At 46.9% G+C, this 12,497-nt stretch overlaps 1 protein-coding gene across 5 annotated transcripts in view; it reads left to right on the top strand.

Moving 5' to 3' along the window:
• Window positions 1-12,497, top strand: part of LOC104045786 (sodium/potassium/calcium exchanger 3) — a 273,214-nt gene that overhangs the window by 190,068 nt on the left and 70,649 nt on the right. For 2 of the 5 annotated variants that reach the window (XM_064445496.1, XM_064445494.1), the window contains exon 1: window positions 2,908-3,127. The exons of 2 other annotated variants lie outside the window; for them this stretch is intronic. The gene's annotated coding sequence lies outside the window, so the exon portion shown is untranslated. Of the gene's footprint in view, window positions 1-2,907; window positions 3,128-12,497 lie in introns of those variants that run through there. One more of the 5 variants, XM_064445498.1, reaches the window with a different exon arrangement.

Here is a 12,497-nt window from a genome sequence, read left to right as displayed (position 1 = left end):
TGCAGTTTGATTCTTGTCTCCCTCCTCTTTTGTTCTAAAGTACAGCTGAGTGCCAATGTTGTTTTGCAAATCAGAACAATAAATGTGACTTACAGCCCATAGTGGAATATGCACAATACTGCCAAGGAATAAGATTTAGAATGTACTGAAGCAATCACTGTCACGTGCTGTAAACTGAAATACACATCATGTTTTAAGGTGAGAAAAAATCACTCTGAAGTCATCAGTGAACATGACCAGGCTCTAGAGGACATGGGTGGATGCACCTCCACAGCTGGGAGACCGCACAAGTCTTTCTCTGGAGCAGCAGCAACATGTTCAGCATGCAGGAGATAGATCCCAGTGACTCATCTGCCTTTCCTGTAAAAAAGCACTGCAGTTTTGTTTCTCCCTCCTGCAGAGATCACTTGTGATGTGGCAGGCTTCTAGGATAGGAGGCAGTGGAAGAGGAAAGTCTCTTGACACGGAAATCTTGGCTACCACAAGAGAAACTAGCTAAAGGAATTAATAGTTGCTGTTCCTTGCTGTGGTTGCCAGCATGTGACAACAGATAAGCAAGTCTGGTTCCTAGCCCCTCAGTATCTACTCGAGACACTGGAGATCCCAGTAACGCTGTTTTCCTCTGTACTTGCAATGGAAATAAGAAACAGGTGTGTTAATTTTTAGAGATAAAGTCCATACTGTCCATGCCCAGTCAAAATCAAATTACATGGGAAAGCTTCCCTCACCTCACTGGGAGTATAATGCAGTGATGCAGAAGGCTCAGTACCATTTCTTGTCCAGACTAGTCAAGTCCTCTAGGGCCGACCACCAATGTTTAAAGCCGCCTCCGTGCACATCGGTCTCTGCCCTACACCTATATGATGACAAATAGAGCCCAGCCATTCAGGGCTTAGAAAAAAATCTGCTTTTCTGCAGGCTTACTGTATGTATAGAAAATCATGCTGAGCCAATGCTCACAGCTGGATTGAGGGGGGGTCTCAATCAGGGATAAGTAAGAAACGGAAGCCATGGAACTCGACCCAATATCTCAGGTACTTGAAAGGCTGTATGTGGCAAAGTCTTTCCCAGTAAACTTCCTGCAGTCCTTAGAGCTCAGTTCTGCTCCAGTTTGGCAGGGCTGGCTGTGTCCTAACCTGCCTCTCATTTACTGCCTCTTGTTTGCTCTCATTTTCCTCTGTGGCTGGCAGGCGCCTTACTGAACTGCTCCCAAATGCTTTTGGGTGGCAGCGGTGTCTCCCCCCTCTCTGTAAAAGGGTAGCCAAGGGCTCTGACAGCTGTGCCAAGCCAGGCACTGCAAATTGGACTTTAGGACCTTCTGCTAGGCTACCTGAATAAACGCCAGCAGCTTCCAGAGGTAGCAGGACTGAAAAGTCAATCACTGTAGCCCTTGTGAGAAATGCTTTTTAACGTCAAAGTTCTGTGTGGTATGCATGGCAGGTGGAGCAGAAAGGTTTCAAGTGGCCCTTGAGACACCTTGCAGGACTCACCACTGCTTTCACAACTGGCAAGCAGGATTACTTCAGCTGCCTCCAGCTCATGCCAGAAGTTTCACACCTCTCTGTCAAAAGACAGCTATAGATCACGTGAAAACTGCAGCCACAGAGGCTGCTCAGATGCATTAAGTGGTTACATCCATGAGCCAACCAAATCTCCTATGTCTGAAGATTAATGGCAACTTTCACAGCAGCCATGGATTAATGTAAATGTCACCACCTTGTAAATAAGACAGCATTGCTTTGTCCTGCTTCCTCAAAGCTAGGTAGGCATCCACCTTTCATTTTAATGGTCTGAATTTTGGAATTGCGATACCCCCTTTAAGTCGATTTTTCCACCACTGTGTTCGAATATGTTCCTAATCACGCTTGACGTGTCAGCTGCTGTCTTCAGTGTGGTTGCTAGCATTTTTAATGGGTGCTCTATTTACGGAGAAAGCAGCTGCCAGGCTGGAAGGAAAATCTTGTTCTCATTGCTTTGTTATTGAAATAACTCGCACTGAAGTAAATTTAATAAACTTATGAAACTCAGAGTGTTAGGATCCTGGAATGTACCATGAAACGTGGACATCCTGACGGCACCGATGCTGTGATTTATTTTCTCCGGTTCGTTAGCTGAAGTCAGTGAAAAAAGTATCTCGGACGAAGCTTACAGCTGGCCAAATAGGGTGTATGAGAAGGACGCGCCTTCCCGCCGAGAAGGTAACGGGGCAGGACGGGAGCGGGAGCTGGCACGGCCCCCGCAGGCTGCCAGCGCCCCGGCTCGGGGTGAAGCGGGCGGGACCGCGCCGCGGAGCGCAACGCCCGGCCCCTTGGCCGGCGGTAAGCCCGGCCGGTGGGAGAGCTGCCGGGGCGCGGCCGCGACCGGGCTCCGGGAGCGCCTCTGGAGCTCGCCCCGGCTCTCCGTCCCCGGGCTGTCCTTGACGCCGTTACCGGCCGGGAGAGAGCGGTGGCCGGAGGGCGGGACGGCGGAGGGGCAAGCGGCTCCGGGAAGCGCCCGCTGCCGCTGCCGCTGCCGCCCCGCGCAGCACCGCCCCCCGGTCCCCCGCGGCCCGAGCGGGGATCTCGCAGCCTGGCCGGCGGTGCAGGGCGCCCCGCGCCCGGCGGCCGCGAGGGGCGGGAGGCAGGCGCATGGCGCAGGCGCCTGGCCCCACGGGGGAGCCGGCTCCGGGCTGAGGGGAGGCGCGGCCCAAGCCCAGCGGCGCGGCGGGCACAAAGCCGCGGCCCCTCCCCGCGCCTGGGCACGGCCCGGCCGGCCGGGGTCGGCTCCGGCCCGCGCTGCCGGTGCGAGGTAGGCAGCGGGCGAGGCGCGGGCGGCCGCGGGGTCGCGGCGCGGCGGGCGAGGCGGGCGGCGTGCGTGTGCGGGCGGGCCGCGGGCGGGGCGGCGCTGTTGGGGGGAGCGCCGCGCGCGGGTTGGGGCTGGGGCTGAGCGGAGGGGCCCCGTGGGGCCGGGCCTGCGGCGGCCGCTTGAAACAGCCCCCACGAAAACACGCTGCCGAGAGGGCGGGCCGGGGGAAACGAGGGCCGCGGAGCAGGCCGGGGCCGCACGGTGCCGGGCGCGGGCTGAGCCCCGTTGGCTGCTGGTGCCGTGGGGTGCTGGAGGCGTCGCTGTCTGCCCCGCCGGGACGCAGGTGAGAAGCCGGGTTGCAGCCGGTGCTCTCTTCCTTGCCCCCTTCCCCGGCTGGGCTGCCGCCGCCGCCGCCTCCTCCGGTGGCTGCGGCCAAGGGAAGGCTGGGCCGGGCCCGTCTGCCACAGCAGTTGCCGGGGGACGCGCGCCAGCGGGCGACCCGCCTCTGGGGACCCCGCAGCCCGCCGGGCTGGGGACTAGTTGCTCCGTCCAGCCAGTCTCCCTCCTGCTGCTCTTCCCTTCTGTGTAACTAGGTCATCCAGACTTGGAAGGAGAAGCTTCGTGCGTGTTCGCAGTGCGGTGCTAACCCAGCTTCGGCCTGCGGGCCGGACAGCAGTACACGCTGTAAACAGTCCTTTAGCCAGGCTTAATAAAGTTCTCAGTCTGGGCATCTGTATCCCTTTTCTGACTGGAATAGGGGTTCCTGGGGCCCAAAAGATGGGGTTATGATGTATGTCTTTCCAGTTCCTCTTCTTAAATATTTCCTTGTAAATATTGTGGTAAAAGTTTATTTTAAGTCACATGGGTCTGACTTGATAGATATAAAAAAGCAGAAGGTGTACTTTTCTCCATAAGCTTGATTCCTTTGTCGTTTTATCCTTCCAAGCTACACAGCCCTCGTTTGTTTTTATTTGCTTATTTCCTAAAATGTAACTCTTAAGCCGTTTTAAGTAAGGAATATCTTTATTTGCCTTTGCCAGCACAGCTGTGTTGATACGGATTGTGCAAAACAACTTTTTCACCTGGTGTTTCTGTGTGGGCAAAAGCCCCTTGGGGGGTGAACAGGACAGTGCTTGTGGGAGTGCCCTTTCTGCATCAGAACACAGCTGGTGGGGGACAGCCAAGGGACCTGTCAAGTGACTGGAGTTAATTGTATTTGCAGCAGTGTGTATTTGCCCAGGTGTAGGCTGTAAGGCTGATGAGACAGTGCTTAGCAGGGCAGGTCCTTGGAGCTGTAGGCTCTACCACTCTGCAGCAACTCCCTCTCCAGTCCGGCTATGTGTGCACTGACTGTGAGTAATTCTGTGTTTTGCTGGGATAAAGTATGCCAGTATAGCAGTGGAACCAAGCTCTTGCCTTTCCGCAGGAGAGATCTATGTTAAGTTGCATTAGTTTTAGGTTTGTGTAGCTCTAAAAGCATTCAATTGTTAATAGCTTACCTGGGACCTGAATATTTAATTAGATGAAAGAAAGACTATGGTAAACAGAGTTGTCTGTTAATCACACAACTAAGCAAGAAAAGTTTGCTGTGATTCTGAAGACATTTGTATGGACCAGTTGCCTGTGTTTTTACCATATGTAATCCTAGGATGCATTTAAGCTCATTGAGAGGATTTGTATTCAGTCCACTGCTTCATTCTTTGTGTTCATTAGAGGCATAAACTAAGTAATAATTACAGAGAATATCAGCAATAATGACTCTTCTGAAAATGGTGATGGAACAGCCATGTGGAACAAGGTTCCTGTATGTTGCTAGGAATGCACTCACCAAATGGGTTTTGAGGCTGACTTTTTTCTTCAAGGGATTTCTGTAGGTTTCAGTCTGTTTATATTTGGTAAACTTGAAAATGCTTGGATTTTTTGTTTGGTTTTGCCCCTTGCCAGGTTTGGGTTCAGACAGTGGAAATAGGAAATGTTGGAAATAGGCTTCCAGGGTAAGGTGTCCCTCGTAGGTCAGTCTGTCAAGACTTGGTTGTGCCGTAGCTGTAATGTGGGTTTCCTCTCCTGCTAAGGCTTTAAAAGGACAGCTAGCATCAATGTTAGCCTGTGCTGAGAAATTGATCCTGGTAATCCTCATGATTTTGAGGTTGCTTGAAAACCTTCTGGTGGCTTGAGAAACTCTTGTGCCAAAGAAGGTGCAAACCCAGGAGTGCGTAGTCTCTGCTATTTAGAGCTTGGGTGGCCCAACTGTGGCTTGAGGTTTCGCTTTTTTCCCCAGAAGTTCAAATTGTCTTGTGCCAGGGCTAGGAGGCTGTGCTTCTGGCACAGCCGGGTAAGGTGTGTTGGGGGGCACTTGTGGCTGACTTTAGTGAATTGCCCGATTGCCTTGTTGCATGCCCAGCCAACTCGGTGTCCCTTGCTCTAGCTCTGAGGCCCTGCTGGGGTGTGTGGTCATGGTGTCTGTGTGAAACTCTGCTCCAGTGTACCCCTCTAGCTCACTGAAGCACCTAGTGTGTGATCAGCTGTGTGAGGGTTTTGGTGTGTGGCTAACAGGACCAGGAAAGCTGGCTTCTGTTGCTCTCAAGTATGTCTAATGGAGAAGACAACTAGCTCTTTTACCTAAGGCTCGGGGGCATTTTTGGATTGTTTCTAAAGATAGATCAAATGTAGTAATTGCTAAGGCACTGAATGAATAGTATGGTGACTGAATTTTTCCCAAGAGAGCTACTGTTTTTTAAAAAACAAAAAAGGCAGAACAGTGCTGTCATAGTAGCAGTTAAAGAGCTTCTGTTATCTACTAGACTAATGTAGCTGTCACATCGTAGTGATGAGTAATGTAATTCATCTCCCATCAGCAGGAGGGAATTGATAGAGTACTATATGAAGTAGGTATGGTCTTAGTTTTTTTCTTAACACAGCTTACCAAATGTCAGTCCCAGCTTATTAGCCATGTAGGATCAGGGGGGGCTCAGGATCAGGAGCTGAAAGGGGCTCAACAGCAAAACTGTGGTCTTACCTTCCAGACATAGTGACTCCAAGCACAGCGTGGAGCAACATACAGAAAACTGGTTCTGTGGTCATGTGTGTTGCAGGCTCCATGGTGGTGCAGGACTTGCCTGTGGCTCTAAATACTTGGCATGCCATTTAGATCCTGAAAATAAGAGGTTTATGTACCTCTAATCTGTAACTGGAGATTTATCAAGATGTCTCTCAAAAAACTCTGAAATTCCATACTTAAGGGTTGCCTAGGGAGAATGCTAAGCAGAGTCAAGTGTTGCCAGTTAAACCATTTGTTTTGTTCAGGTCACTTATTCAATTGGTAGTGTGTATTGGGAGAGGGGACAGAAGTGTAACTAAATATTCAGCACCCTGTGTTAAATTGAGTCATTGTGTAAAAAAACACAGTGGTGATATAGTAGGAATTGGACGAATGTGAGGCTCTAATTTCCAGTACGTGTCTTGGTTTAGACCACTGAAAATAAATTGTTCCTGAGACATAAAATGCTACAGCAAGATGCTTAATGCAATGCAGTTATCCCATAACTTCTTATGGAGCACATTATTGAGAGCTGGAAAGGATGTCGCATCCACTTCTTGGGATTTATGGTGCTTATGACCTAGAGTAGGACTACTTATGGTCATTAGTTTTATCTGATAGTCTAGCACCTGCAGGTACCCAATCCTAAGGCATGCTGGTTTAGCCTGCCATACTTGTTCAGGAGTCTGAGCATTTGTGGTTTGAGGAGAATAAGGAGAAAGGGGCTGGCAGGGATGTGGAATTTTCTTTGTGTCTCAGCTGCTGTGAGCCCCAACATGTTTTGTTTGTGGAAGGGCGCCTGCTACTGCTTCGCATTCTTGGCTGTAAGTCTGAAGTGCTTATGTGGTCCGATCCTGCTTTTGGTCAGCCTCGTGTGATACTTACCTGGCAGGGGAGACATTCTGTTCTATAACCCAGCCTGTTTTAATTGGGCGTAGAGGGCCGCTTGTAGATGGGCTGAGACAAACACATACCATCTTTCCTCTGCCTTCTTGTTCCACAACGCTGCTGCAGAAACGAAAGGTGATGAAGCACCTACCAGGCATCATGGCGAGTCTCAGCCCATGCTTGCCTCCACACTGGACATCTGGCCCTGAAAAGCACCCGCTCTCCTAGCTGATGATGTGGTTGGCAAGGCAGAGACAAATGTTCGTGCAGTGTAGAAGCACAAGTTCTTTTCTCATCCAGGCGCTACACTGCTTGACCCAGTCACGGCAGCTCTTGTGAAAAGCACGTGTAAAACACACACCGCAGCTCTGGAATAAGTGGTGATGTGGAGCCGCCCCATGAGAATACAGTACCAGGGAGGTGTTCGTGCAGCACGGGCGCTTTTGTGAGATGTCACCCCGTGGCCTGCAGTGCTTTGTCGGAGAGGGCAAGGGTCGACTCATTAAGCAGCAAACATTGTCCCGATGGGTGTGTTCCTCTGGCCTGCCCAGCTGAGCAGCAGTGGGCTTGCAGCTGTGGGGCTGGCTGGTGGTGGTAGAGGTGAGGGCCTGCACCCCCAGCAGTGCCTGTGGTATGGGCAGGCATGGCAGGCCCTGGGCTGGCCCTGTTGCTCTAGCACCTCTGGCCCAGCCTCCCCTTTGATGCCCTTCTTGTGGAAGCAGGGCTGGTCTGCCTTTCCCATTTGTAGGGCGCAATGGCCGAAAAGATCTCCTGGGCAGGAGCTGGGTGAGGAGGAGGAGGTTGGTGAAGGGGCTGGTGGCCAAGAGGGGAGCTGTTTGGCTTGGTGGCGGGTAGGGAGGTTACGCCAAAACCTGCGCCTGGCATCTGAGAAGGCGGAGGAAGTAGGGCAGGAGTATTAGTGACTACCTGTTTTCAGGCAAAAAAAAGAAAAAAGGCAGAATAATGTAGCATAGCATTCCCAGGATCTCTAATGATTGGAAAATCCATTGTTTCTGAGGATCATTCTTCAGTCAAAGGAGGGTAGAGCCAGTTCTTCTCTTTTGACAGTAAGTTTTATACTTACTGTTAACCTTAAGGGAGATGCTTCTGAATTTATGCTATTAGTTGTGAATGCTGAATCAGGCTCAAGAGCCTGGCTTTACCCTTGTAACTTTTTGTTGCCTTTTGTAGTTTTTGTATTCCTATGCATGTAAAATCCATGCATAACTCTTAAATAAAAATGAAAGTTTTGCAGGATGGCTGAAGCCATACTCCTCTCCATTTTGGTTTTACTTTTTTTCTCACATATTACTTAAAGCTCGCAGAAAGCTTTAAACATGTTCTCTAAGAAAAGTGACTAAAATTGATTGTCTCATAATTGCAGGACTGATAGTATATCCATTTATCTTGCTTAGGAGAAGTTGGGGAATTTTTTTTTTGTCTGCTAATCAGCCCAAGTTAGTTTGCATTGCAATTATTTGAAAATGGTCATCTGTTTACTGCAGTGCTTTGAAAAGAAGCTGGCTGATAAAGCAGGCGTGAATTTTTGGTGGTTTTGTTTTTCTGCCTTGAGATTGGCAGAGAAATTACACATGAAGGAAAAGAAATTGTGGAGCTGCAGTCACATTCTTGTGGTATTTTCATTGGCTTTTTCTGAAATGCTTTTCTAAACAGTCAAAAATTACTGGGCATTAATTACTGTTCTCTTTGAAGCTGATAGGTATTCTACCATCAGCATGAACGTGGAGAGAGGAGTATGATGATCTTGCCACGATAGAGTGAAAGCAGCAATAGGAAGTTATTGGAGTCCTACCAGTCCTCTGGAATAACAGTATTTTGTGATATGTAATTATAATTTGGAATTAGTGAACCCATTTGTGCTGGGTGTTGCGTGAAAAAAATGTTAATGATGCTGCACCATGGAGGATTCTGGTCTGCGAAGATGACATATAACAAGAGGGTAGGATGAGACAAAGGAAGTGCATTTTTCCTCCCGATCTTGGAACAGCGTTTCCAAGATAGCCTTGTAAGTGAAAGTTCTTGGAAGATGGCTTACCTGTGACTTGTCTCTGAAAAGTAAAAGCCCTACTTTGCACATAAGCAGGTGTTATCTTCCTGAGATCTGAGAAGTCTGAAAGCACTGAATCATTTTGTATGGTATTTAAAAACTAAGGGAAAAATCATTAGCAGCAAATGACTGTTGCTCCATTACAACCAGTGGAGCACTGCAGATTGACTCTGGTGAGGCATGCTAACCGTAATCTCCCCCAGACTCATGGGTACAGGCTTAGAGGCAGAAACAATTTTATTCTGAGGGGCTTTCCTCAAAAAATACCACTAGTCTGGCTCCTCCCTCCACCAGCTTCAGAATGTGAATGTCATCTGGCCAAACGCCCAGGACTAAACACAGTGTTCTAAACATGGTCTCACAAGTGGCTTGTAAAGGAAAAGGAAAAAACAAAAACCTTTTTGACTTTTAAAGTTGTGGTTTTTTTTCTTTTTTTAATCCAAAATGATGTCTTTGGCTTCTACTTTATATTTGCTGAATAGAAATCTGTGCTTTCCAGTAACTAACTCCAGGGCTCTTTGACCCTGACTTTGTTGAAACATACTTCCAACATGAAAACAACCCAAAGTCTAACTGGTTTTCCTTTCGCACATGATGTGTATTATATATGCTGACATTCCCTTTCTTAACTTGCCTGTGGATCCGTAGCCTTGCTTAATAGTTTCACTTAATGCATGATGCTTTTTGAGCATATGCCAAATTATGTATTTAAATACATTTGAGAACGAATGTATGCAAAGCAATGGAAATACGTGCTTTACTAACTTGACTGTGTTCCTCACTGAGCTTATGGTTCAGATGAAGACTTGAGTCATGGAGCATGTGAGGAAGGCAGAAGGCAGGTGTCAGTGTGTGATCAGAGCAGCACATTGTCTCAGGGCGTGGAGAAACATTACTTACCAAAGAAGAGTAGCCTCTTTTATCTTGTGCCCTGCCGATGCCTGTCAGGTGCTTCATGCAAAAACTCTGGCATGGGGTGGCTTCTCCTGTGTGGAGCAATGGACAGAATTGCCAGCTGTTGTTTTCCAGCTCAACCTGTGCCCCTGGGCTGATGTGGCAAGATGCTGCCTCTTAATCAAGCTTCATGCTGATTCTGTAAGTAAGCCTTGTGGTAACTTTAGCTTAGGAATTAAATAAGTCCAAGACTGAGGTCTGAGTATGCCTGCTGCCAGTTTTGGATCTGTTTGTGTAGGAAACTGCTCACCATTTTGGCAAAGAAGGTAAATTTTTCAACTGAATCCCCCTCCCCCTCACCCCAAAACTACAAACCAAAACCATAACCTTCACAAAAATAAACATGCGTCCTTTTGCCAGCTGGGGCCTTGGTGTGCTTTATGATGCATAACTTGCTGAGACTGTAATTTCTTAGGAAAACAGATATTGGCAACTGTGGGATGCCAACACTCAGTGAATCGTCATAATAACCTATTTAACTACAGCTGAGGATTTAAAAAATAATTTCTTCACAATGTTCACAGTAGTTAATGCAAGATGAGAAATCATAATTTGAATGCTTTGAACAGGTTCTTGCAGTGTGTTTGCTAAGGGCCATACCTGTTTGGTTTGCCTGTTCCAGAATCTTCCGGCTGCTTTGGATTATTTAAATTGTGCCTGCCTGTGTACCGCAGTATAACCCTAACTTTGTACATAGGCTTTACTAGCATCTATCTAGAGACAGCTGTTTGAAACGGTGGTTGAGTTTGGTTTTGGGAGGTGTGAGCAGAAATTATGCATTTTCAGTCCTGTGACTTTTACTGTTAGTAGTTTGAACTTGATTGACTTTAATAGTAGCTGCAGTAAAACTCATATTCTGAAGTGTTTCTCTGAACATGTGTTACACCTGGGAGTTGCTGCTGGAGTCTTCGTAAACTGCTTTTACATAATTGAAATTCTATGAAATTATCTTTGAGCCATGAGTAAACTTTTCCACTAGTGAAATACGCCAGACTTGTAAAACTGTTTAGTTAAGTCAATTAGGAATGTGGGTCAAGAGTCTACTAGCCCCTTTCCTGTGTCCCAGACAGGTGCCATCACTGCCTGCCTTGCCATGTGAGATGTAGACTGTGGCTCTGCGTAAAGTGGGGTAGATCAAGGAACTTTTAATACAATAAAAAAAAATGAACAAAAGTTATTTCATGGCAGCAATGTTTGAGTCTTACCAACTTGTCATGAGGAGTTATGCAGAAAGCCTTAGTTCTAACTTGTACCAGTGGTCTTCAACTTATGTAGTATATACTTTTTTGCAAACTGCATTGCTTGGAATTTTTGGCTTATTTGATCAGAGGGAAAAAATTAAGATTTGCCATCAAGTGAGCAGCTAGCTTTCCTTTGCCTAATTCTAATATTCTTTTCAGTGGTTCCGTAAAAATTCTTAATTTGTTGCACTGATAAATGCACAGCTCATCCATTGTGGCAGGAGTTCCCTACAAAGATATTCTCAGCATTTGTTTTGCAGTATGATCCTTAAATATTTAACTTTACGGCACCTTTTTTTTTCTAGAAGGTATGATCTGCCAAGATAAATATTTGGTTTGTTATAATGCAGACTCATTTTTTTGATGTCTGTATGAAAAACATTTCATCCCTTGGTACTTCATGAACGACGGGGCGTATGTGAGCTATCACTTTTAGTGTATTTCCCATATGGTTAACAGCTCTGGAAGCCAGGGAAGTGTTGTAGCTCTATCTTGCGTGCTTTGTTCCTTGCTAAAGATAGTATACTAGCATGTGCATACCCTTTTGGTGACATGCTGGGCATCTTTCTTTACTGGCGGTAGTCTTCTATTTGCCATGCTGTAGTCTAGACTTGAGAACCATTGCATTTACTACTCCACAGTGAGCTGGAGGCATTTTTTTTTTCTTAGTATCACAGCCTAAGAGCTATGTGTAAATTCAAACTTTTATTTAAGGTTTATTTCAGGCCAAGGAATACCTAATATTGTGTCAGTTTCACTGATGCTGTGTGTTGTTTTTGTAATGTCCTGCATTTTGCGTAGCATTTGAAGTTGTTTTACATGTTTTAAGAACAGGCAGTAGGTGACTGTTGTCTTTCAGTAGTTACTATTAATGTTCTAATAATGGCTAGAACATTATTAGTTCTAATGTCGACTGTCTAATAATAACGGTCCTGGCAAGCTTTTGGTCCCACCACTGGAGTACAGAATGTAAAACTAAGGAAAAAGTCTTGAGCCTTGGAATGAGCTGAGTATTAGATTTAACTCAGGATTGCTGGATGGAGAAACTAACTTGAAACTAGTGCAATGAAGAAAGTAGTCTTAATATCAACACATAGTTTCATACCACCTTTTCCTTCACAAAGGCACGTGTGTATCAGTGCAGTTTGAGCTAGGAGGCAATGCATTGGTTGTGATGGGAAGATTCCTTGGGTTTTTATTTTGTGCCTTCCAGTTCCCTTGCAGAGTGGGTGTCGTGTTCCCTGTGCAGTTCTGTCTGTGAGGATGTTTCCTTTCCAGGCAGGGACAGGCTTGTGATAACTCTGGTTACATGTGTTTCTTCTGTGTTGAGGTGGAGCATTATCTTTTGTCACAACAGAGTGGGAGGATAGCCTTTATTTCACTATTAGAAGTCTTAATTTGGAACATTTTACTAGAATCTGGTGTGTAAAAGGACAACGGATTTAAGAAAGGTAGATCCTAAGTTCAGCTCGTGCTCAGTAGGCTTTCCATTCAGCAAAGTGTTTAATTTCTGTATGTGTAATTG

The sequence above is a fragment of the Phalacrocorax carbo genome, chromosome 3, assembly GCF_963921805.1.
Source record: "Phalacrocorax carbo chromosome 3, bPhaCar2.1, whole genome shotgun sequence".
Lineage (NCBI taxonomy): Eukaryota > Metazoa > Chordata > Aves > Suliformes > Phalacrocoracidae > Phalacrocorax > Phalacrocorax carbo.
Note: the sequence above shows the minus strand (reverse complement) of the source record. Positions and strands in the feature narration are given on the sequence as shown.